Genomic DNA, 9038 nt, shown 5'->3' with positions numbered 1-9038 from the left:
TTCTTGTGCCCCCGAGTGATCATCTGTGCAGAAAGGCAGTGGACATGTTTGGATGTGCAAAGACACAGAAAATGTCCCCTGTTCCTGCTCTGGTCCTCCAGACCTGCCCTGAGAGGGGGTCATAGCAAAGACCTCGAGAACAGGGCTTGCCTCGGAAATGCACCCCCTACCAGCATCTTAACACAGAAACACAGCCCTGAAAGATGTTGTCAACATGGTTACAGAGCCGAGTACAGGCACAGTGTTTACAGAAACTGTATATTGTGGAAAACAACAACTTAATAATGGTGAAAAGTGAAAATGATAGTCACTCAGTCGTGTCTGACTCTTTGTGGCCACATGGACTGTAGCCCGCCAGGCTCCTCTGTCCATGGGATTCTCCAGGCAAGACTACTGGAGTGGGTTGCCATTCCCTCCTCCAGGGGATATTCTCAACCCAAGGATTGAACCTGGGTCTCCTTCATTGCAAACAGACTCTTTACTGCTGAGCCACCAGGGAAGCCCAAGAATCCTGGAGTGGGTAGCGATTCCCTCCTCCAGGGGATCTTCCCAACCCAGGGATCAAATCTGGGCCTTCTGCATTGCGGACAGACCCTTTACTGTCTGAGCTACTGGGGAAGCCCCCAGTAATGGTGATCTGGGTCCCACATCTAAAGTAAGCTAGCAAAGCCTGAGAGTTGGGTGAAGAAACGGAAAGAACAGAGAAAAAAGTGCGCAATTCTGTGCTTTACATGGGTTGGGGGCGGACTGTGCAGACAGCACCTCACTTTTGACCAGATCGTTAGATAAATGCACGACTATAGGAGATGGCCAGGACACCCGCAGAATTACACACCAGGTGCACGCCTCTTGTTCAGATGAAGCAGAGGTCCTGGGCACGCAAGGGGCAGCTGATGGGCAGGAGATCGTGTAAGACAACAAGCTTCTCCGATGGTGAGAGATTGTAAATAAGCCACCGGGGCGTGAAAAGAATAGCTGATGGAGCCAAATTAAGATTAGCATAAACTCTGACTACACCTTTAGAAAAGACAACTTTTAAAAATCAAAGCCCAGGGGACCATGGCAACATTTTACAAAAAAAAGGACCACAACAAAAACCTCAGAAAAATTCCACAAAGCAAAATTGACCAGGACTTTTTACCAGAATAATACAATTAAAATTTAAAGATGATTTTTAAAGAGATATTTTAGAAAAACGTTCTGAAGTAACCACAGGTTAAGAATCAAAACTGCATTTAGAGGTGATTTAAAAATAGTAATGACAATGAAACAGCGAAACCCAAGGAATTTGGCCAGAGACTGAATCAAATATTTTCATCATTAAAACAGAATTACAGTGAATGAACTGAACATTTATATCCAGAAGGAAAGGAATGACAAAGCAGGATATGGTGAACACCCGGGTAATTAAGACGAATGCAGAAATTTCTGAATCTGAAAACAGAAAAGTTGGAAGGATTGATAAAATAGATGCAAGAGCTGTACTCTGGGGGAAAAAATTCATAAGAAATAGATGTACCTTTGGCAAGCTTAAGAGGAAAAAATAAGACTTAAGAAATCTATTTTATTCTTTATATTTTATGCGAGCCAAGTTGAAAATCCTGATGAACGGGTTATTTTTTGAGAAAATATAAAATTTCACAGTTGGCTGAAGGAAGAACAAACGTGAAGAGACTGCTAATTCTTCAGGAAATTCCTCGGCACAGGGCTTGAGGGTCAGGAGAGCTCACCTAGGAGGTGTTTAAAGTCTTCCATAGAAGAGGACATATAGAAAAAACACCCGCCCTGGCTTTACAAATCCTCCCTGGTACCATTCTCCTAAGACCACAAAGTAAGGTAACTGCAGAGCACTCCCCCAGGCCAGCGGAGGTGTGACGGTCAGCATGGAGACACCAGCGGGTGGGGTCAACCCACCACAGCCGCCTTCATCAGCTGAGCAGAGGGGCCAGGGTGACCAGAGAGAGTCCTGGCTAGGAGCTACCGCCCAGCAACCTCCCAAGAGTCACGTCAAATGAGACCAGACTTCCTTTGCAAACAAATTGGTTTTACCACGATTATTTGATTATCTTAGAAACGGGGATGATCATAGAGAGAAAAATTAGGTTTCGGTAGAACTCTGTGTCTTGAGATTCTAGTCCTGTTTGTGGTCTTTGAGGTTTTATTTTTTACCTGTAACTGTTACAGCTCTTACCTGTAAGTGGACTGGATTTAACTTCTAGTTTCCTCAAATATCTAGCTACATGGTTCCAGACCAATGCTTCCAATACCCTCCTGCCCTTCTGACTTGGAATCACTAAGAACTGTGCTGCTGTGCTCAGTCGCTCCATCGTGTCCGACTCTTTTCGACCCCATGGACTGTAGCCCACCAGGCTCCTCTGTCTGTGGGATTTCCCAGGCAAGACTACTGGAGTGGGCTGTTATTTCCTCCTCCAGGAGATCTTCCCAACCCAGGGATTGAACCCGAGTCTCCTGCATTGGTAGGCAGATTCTTTACCCACTGAGCCAACTGGGAAACACTAAAAGCGAAGCTGCCCTTTCCCCAAAGCCCTGCAAACTAAGGCTGGATGAGTGGGCATGAACTTCAGGGAAGCACCTAAAACAGCTCACGCACAGACAGCCTGGATGCCTGCTGCCGTGCCAATGACCACTCAAAACAAAACACGATTCCCCAGACAAAACACGATCCCAACGGAGGCATCCAGACCACAAAGATGCTGTGAGCGCGCCATCCAGAAATATTCTCGACTGGCTGCCTCCCACCCCAGGGCTCGGAAACAGGTCTGGTCTAACCAGTAACTGGTTTTCTTTGGCTTTCGTAGAGATGCCTCCTATCATAACCTGATGGTGCGCCTGCCCTGAAGCCTGCCCGCAACCCCGCCCCCTGAAACGAGACAACTGTTTACTGAACGGACCTCCTCTCAGGACTGAGAGATGGGTTTAGGGAGATGGAGCAGCCTGCCAGCCCGGCTTCCAAGCCTGGAAACTGCTTGGGGGAGCGTCAAAGGCAGGGATGAGGGTTAGCGCGAGGCCCTGCCACGTGCTGCTGGGTGTAGTGACGTTTCTGCTGCCGGCACTTGAGAACCACCAGCTGCAGGAGGGGCTTTCTCTCTGAGTTCCCTCATCTACCTGGAGAAGAGCCTCAGAGGGGCTCGGGTGTCACAGCCCCCCTCCCCGGAGAGGGGATTATCCATCGAGGAACATCATTGCCACTAGTCCTGGAAGGGGGCCTGGAGAAGGGCAGACCTGTCACATGACCACACCTCCCAGCTCTCCTCCGAGGGCCATGATCTTTCCTACAAGTCACTTCGTCTCCCCCTTTCTCTGGGTTGGGAAGATTCCCTGGAGAAGGGAATGGCTACCCGCTCCAGGATTCTTGCCTGGAGAATTCCAAGGACAGAGGAGCCTGGCGGGCTATAGTCTATGGGGTCACAAAGAGTTGGACACCACTGAGTGACTAACACTTTCACTTCCTCTTAAACCTGAATTCTAAGGCATCTTGGGGAGCTGCTCATTTTTCCCTGGGTCTCCCCGACGTGTACACGAGGCACGCATGTTAACAAACTTGTTTTTTCTCCTCTTGTTTATCTGTCTTTTATTACAGGGGTCTCAGCCAGGAGCTCACAAAGGGGAGGGAAGCTGGCTTTTCCTCCCCCACACGCCTAGTAGGATTTAGCTCAGAAACGAAGGATCGCTTTTTCTTGGGCAGCTGATCTCTGTAGCTTGACAACCACCACAGGATGGTCTCCACGGAGGTGCCTCAGAGATTTGATAATGAACATCCTTCCTAACTGAATTTGGACCGTTAGCACAGGCCATCCCCCTGAAAACTCTGCTTCTGAGAAAATTTGGCTTAATAGAGAACCACTTTCCTAAACCAGCAGTGACTGTTTATGTATCGGAGGCGACCCCACCAGGGCAACAGCATGGGGGCAGGGACTCTGGCCACCCTGATCACGATGGTGGCTTCCTACCTGATACACTGGAGGGCGGGGAACAGAAAATGTGAGGAACGGTCGGCAAGAAGGAGGTGACGCCTCATCACACAGGCGTCAGTGAACTGGGCTGCTTGGGTGTTGATCAGGGCCTCCGGGAGAGGAACAGGCACGTGCACACATGGGCACATACATATGGGCGGCGCACACATATGGTATGCACGCATATGGGCACGCACGCACATACAGGCTTGTGCACACTTGGGCCCACACACATGGGTCCTCGAAGTCTGTGAGGAATATCTTCGCTATGGCTTTCTGGGCTCCTCCTCCCTCTCATCAGGTCAGGCTCTCCTGCCCCTTGTCTGCCCTAAGCAGGAGCACTGACCATGGTCTAGCTGGACGCCTGTCTGTACCCCCAGACTCCAAGGGGCTCCCCTCACTCAATCGGTGCTGCCCCACCTCCTGCTGGAGAGAGATGAGAGGTCTTGGCCAACCGCCTTCTGCCAGCTCTTTGGCTCCCAGTGCTGTGCGTCCCAGACACGAGGCTCTGGCCTGTTGGCATCACACATCCCCTCTCTGTCCACCAGGGATGGTCCTTCAGGCAGAACCACATCTGACCAGCCCTGTCCGAGGCATTGAGCGGGGAGGAGTTTCGACTCGGCTCCATTCCCTGGAGTCGGTTTGTAGAAAGAGGTTCCTCCCTGGACGAGCTCCCTCATCTCCAGATCTGGGGTCAGGGAGGCGCCTGCGCCTGATCAACTGAGGGCAGAAACGCAAACCAGTTCTTCCTCTCAGGAGCCTGGAAGATTCTAGAAAGTCTGGTGAATTCAGAGGCTTGCTTTGAGTTTAGCTTAAGAGAAGAGGACGTGGGGTACACAGGAGGGCCCCCAAGGACAGCGGTTGAGCTGAACTGGATGAAGACAGGGGCGTGTGAGCCCCTACGGTCCTGCAGAAACACCGCTGGCCTGCAGCCTCCCGGCCAGACTGCCCATCCTTCACGGGGAAATTTAATTATGAAACTGCTGAAAAGAACCCACCACACATTTAAAGATTTTGATTTTTTGCAAAGGAATCTCATTACATCCTGACCATCAGGCCACATTCCCCTAATTCTCCAGGTGCCGATCAGCGGCGCCTCCTGAAATACACCCTGAGTGCGTCCAGGGCTCTCAGGACGCCCTCAATTCTCCCATAGTTTACCGTGTTAAGAAGAAATACTGTGTGAATGAATTCACCAGATCAGGCGAGAGTGGTTTCTCCTTGATTTGTGGCTGGAAAATGAGAAAAACATCCCAGCGGCGTCCGGCAGAGCCGTGAATAAAGAGTGGAGACGGCCTTTCCATCACCCGTCCTGGTTTTATGACGCCACCGAGAATCATGCTGTTTTGCATTTGTTATGAAAGGACAGAACAGATGGTAAAAGGTTAGTTTAAAGTGATGTCTACATTAAAATAACGTATGGTGCCTGGCCATTGTGCTCACGCAGGGACCTCGTTCCAGGGCCGGCTCCATCCTCCGGAAAGGCTGCCTGGATGGCAGGATTCCGGCAGAATCTCCCCCAAGGAGTGGGTATTTTCCTAATTTCAAATAAACTTGAAACTGGAGAAAAGTCACCCTGTGTGGTCTTGTGAATTGCAAAGGCCTTGGAGGTTTATCCCAAGAACTGAAGGAGTGGAGAGTCCTAAGGATGCAGAGAAAACCTCATCCCAGGAAGGGAAGGGACCTGTTATCCCTGGGACCCTCATTGTTGGCTGGGCACTTCCCACCCCAATTGTTTCAACAACGTCTTCACTCGGCCCAGACAGCCTGCACTGTGCGCCAGGCCCCCCTGCGCTGGACGGACATGGTCCTGCCCTCACGTGGGTCATGCACCAGACTGCATGTGAGCTCAGGTGCTCAGTCGTGTCCTACTCTTTGTGGCCCCCCCTGGACTGAAGCTCGCCAGGCTCTTCTGTCCATGGAGTTTCCCGGGCAAGAATACTGGAGTGGGTTGCCATTTCCTCCTCCAAGGTATCTTCCCAACCCAGGGATTGAACCCACATCTCCTGAGGCTCCTGCATTGGCAGGTGGATTCTTTACCACTAGCACCACCTGGGAAATCTCATGGACCAGAGGGATTAGATTTAAAAAGTGACAGCCAGTCAATGCAGAATTATAAGGTGACAATTATGAAATGGGGAGAGGACAGGGTCTGTGAGAGACGCTGGAAAGACTCTAGGGCAGAGGGAATCTTTGAGAAAGTCCAGTTAGAATTGTGTGGTTTTGTCTACTGTGGTATGTGATTCCTGGACAGGCACACACAGATAGAGTAACACACCCAAACATTTGCACAAACAACACATGCATAAGTACACATGCATATACCGATACACACACATGTGTACACGCATGCACATGACTGGATGTCCCCGCCTTTCTGCTCTAAACCTCTTGGAAGGCGATGTTATTCTGCAGCTTAATGGCTTTGCCGCTAATAAGGCCTCCCTGACCCCGTCTCTGTGTTTTAAAAGATGCTCTCAAAACCCTTAGGATCAGGATCTTCCACGAGGATGTAATTCTTTGGTGAAGTGTTTTATCTCTTTCTCTTCGTGTGATATTAAACCCAGGGATCTTCCCAGGAAAGCAGATTGCAAGCTCTCATTTTCTTTACCTGGTGGGAGTTTCGAGTTGCCGGCAGCAGCAGAGTGAAAAGCCCTGAATCGTGACCACAGATGCTTCGTTCCCCACCTACCTCGGATTTGAGGCAGGCCAATCTGAACTTGGCCGTGACTGCAGCTGGCCAGGAGAGGCAATTTCTTTTAAAATCTGACTCTCATGAGAGTCCAGAGGTGAGAACATGATTACACCTAAACGTATTTCAGCTTCCGTGGCCTCACTGGTCCTCACGCCAGCTCTTGACACTGGGACTCCTGGATTCTCACGCTGACAGAGAATCTGCATTTTCTCAGGTTCTGTGTCTGTCCTCTTGTCCGCTTTGCAGGGATGGCTCCCTGTCTCCCATCTCCTTCTCCCCGTCCCCTGCTGCCGAGCACTAAGGCTGCCCCACACCCTCCTGGGCCATGGGAACACAGACACCCTGCCTGACCCCAAGGATGGCAGGTACAGGCCTAGCACCACGCATGCAGTAATCACCGACCGAACAAATGAAACAAGGACATGCTGCCCGGGGGGCGGGGGCAGACGTGCAAACCGACGGCCAGGGTCACAGCCAGGTGCTTTGGGAAACCAAAGTGGGTGGGGGGCCCTCTTCCTGGAGGGGAAACGTCTTCTCTGAGCCCAGAGGGAGGAGGCAGTGGGTGCAGAGGGAAAGGTGGGGAGGGGAGCCTGAGGGGGTGTCAGGCGTGGCAGGGTTCTAAGATCCTGGGTGGGAGGGAGAAGGTCCAGCCAGTCCCGTGCCTACTGTCTGATGGTGAAGAAACAGCAGGGAATTGTGGAGTGGGAGAAGAGCAGGAGGGAGAGTCAGGAGAGATGTGATCACCCCTCCCCAGGCACCAAGGAGGAGGGGAGGCCCACCCCCACTCCATCCCCCTCCGGGGTTGGAGGAGGGGTCAGAATGGTTTTGCTCTAGAGACACCAGGGGGATGAGGGGCGTGGTGCCACCTGGTCCCCGCCTCTGGCAGGAGAGGGAGGTGTGTGTGTGTGAGGGGAGGTGGGGAGGTGGGGGGTGAGGAGGTGGTAGTGATGGGGCGAGTGGTGGGGTGTTGGGGTGGGGTGGGTGAGCGGATGGGGTGGCAGCCTGCCCTCCACTGTGTTTATCTCGAACATCTGCATCTGGGACGAGCTCCCCTGTGAAGAGCAGGGCCCAGGAATCTCTCCTCCTCACCCCTGTAGCTCCTTAGGGACGAGTAAAGGGAAGTCCCAGGATGTCGGCCCCTGACCGTTGGGTCCAGTCCCTTCTGCAGATAGGGAGACCAGGGCCTGAGAGGCCGAGGACCGGACGAAGGTTTCACAAGCCATCGAGGTTCGAGGGCAGAGTTTCAGGTCCAGTCTTGGTCACGTTGCCTTCCTGGGGAGCTTCATGGAGCAGAAAGTGAGGCCGAGGAAGCTGTGTCCACTTGTGTAGATAGGACAGAGGGCCCAGGAGGTCTTTGTGTCTCCCTAGGGTCACTTGACCCCCAATGCAGACTCAAACCCTGGGTGTTGTGCTCACTCTGGTCAGTTCTGCAAATCTGCTGGAATTGCTGAAATGCTGCGTGTTTTAAAAAGACACCACCTCACACCAGTTAGGATGGCCATCATCAAAAAGTCTACCAACAGTAAATGCTGGAAAGGGTGTGGAGAAAAAGGAAACCCTCTTGCATTGTTGGTGGGATGTAAACTGATACAGCCACATGGAAGATGGTGGAGATTCCTTAAAAGCCTAGGAATACAACCTAGGATTAAAGCCACCATATAACCCAGTAATCCCACTCCTAGATATATACCCTGAGGAAACCAAAACTGAAAAAGACACACATACCCCAATGTTCATTGCAGCACTGTTTACAATAGCTAGAACATGGAAGAAACCTAGATGTCCATCGACAAATGACTGGATAGAGAAGCTGTGGTACATATATACAATGGAATATTACTCAGCCATAAAAAGGAACACATTTGAATCCGTTCTAATGAGGTGGATGAACCTAGAGCCTATTATACAGAGTGAAGTAAGTCAGAAAGAGAAACATAAATATCACATATTGACACATATGTATGGAATCTAGAAAGATGGTGCTAATGAATTTATTTTCAGGGCAGCAAAGGAGAAACAGACATAGAGAACAGATTTGTGGACATGGCGGGGAGGGGAGGAGGGAGAGGGTGAGATGTATGGTGAGAGTAACATGGAAACTTATGATACCATTTGTTAAATAGATAGCCAATGGGAATTTGCTGTATGACTCAGGGAACTCAAACAGGGGGTCTGTGACAGGCTGAGGGTGGGATGGGGAGGGAGATGGGAGGAAGATTTGGGAGGGAGGGGACACAGGTGTACCTGTGGCTGATTCTTGTTGATGTATGACAGAAAACCACAAAATTCTGTAAAGCAATTATCCTTTAATTAAAAAAAAAACACACACACAACTCAGCATTCAAAAAGCTAAAAAAAAAAAAAAGCAG

General features: G+C 50.7%; 1 protein-coding gene across 1 annotated transcript in view; it reads right to left on the bottom strand.

The window, feature by feature from the left end:
* The window catches only part of CDH4 (cadherin 4, type 1, R-cadherin (retinal)), a 621238-nt gene that overhangs the window by 54951 nt on the left and 557249 nt on the right, over positions 1 to 9038 (bottom strand). The window lies entirely within an intron of this gene.

This window comes from Bison bison, unplaced genomic scaffold, assembly GCF_000754665.1.
Source record: "Bison bison bison isolate TAMUID 2011002044 unplaced genomic scaffold, Bison_UMD1.0 scf7180017864167, whole genome shotgun sequence".
NCBI classification, from domain to species: domain Eukaryota; kingdom Metazoa; phylum Chordata; class Mammalia; order Artiodactyla; family Bovidae; genus Bison; species Bison bison.
The sequence above is the reverse complement of the archived record's forward strand: the minus strand, read 5'-3'. Positions and strand labels throughout refer to the sequence as shown.